Source organism: Phoxinus phoxinus, assembly GCF_949152265.1.
Source record: "Phoxinus phoxinus genome assembly, chromosome: 5".
Taxonomy (NCBI): domain Eukaryota; kingdom Metazoa; phylum Chordata; class Actinopteri; order Cypriniformes; family Leuciscidae; genus Phoxinus; species Phoxinus phoxinus.
The window spans coordinates 3,424,987-3,425,679 of NC_136880.1; positions in this window are offsets into that span (position 1 = coordinate 3,424,987).

The window sequence follows — 693 nt, forward strand, 5'->3', positions numbered from 1 at the left end:
CCTGACCTGTCTACTCTCTTGGCTTCATATAAGGCTCATAATTATATGACTGAGGTCTGTCATGCGAGTAAACATTTAGGCAACAATTTCCTCAGTGTCCGAACTGTCATTGCGATCCATTGCTTTCCTATTGTTTACTTTGACCGCGCTCCCCCATGCTACGTCAGTTCCGGTTTGGCGGTTTTCAAATGCGGAAGTAAAATTTTCTCACAAAAACGACTCCAGAAGCCTAAATAGCGTTTTATAAGTATATGTTTATATTTAAATCTAGTTCCTACATTATTGTTCTATACATTGGCGCACTGGGTACTCTAACCTGCAATATGCCCTTTAAAAGTAAAATCAACCTGTATCAGATTATGTGTATTGTGTTTTGTGTCATAAGATATTGTACAGTTTATCTAGTTTTGCGATTACATATGACATTAAATTGGTAATTGTATAGAGACACTGTTTCACTTGTAATTTCTAAAGTCTATTCACAACTGAAACACTTATTAAAAGCTTACTATATTTCATCAGAAAATAAAACAATTTTTTAATACTGTTCAGATATATTATTTTATTAACAACTATAATAATTTAGCCTGTACCATCTAGCCAGCCTAACGATGATGCTAAACTACCCTGATATTTAACCTTAGCAGGTAATCTGGTTAATTTGTAATTGGGTAAAATGTTCATAAGCTTGGC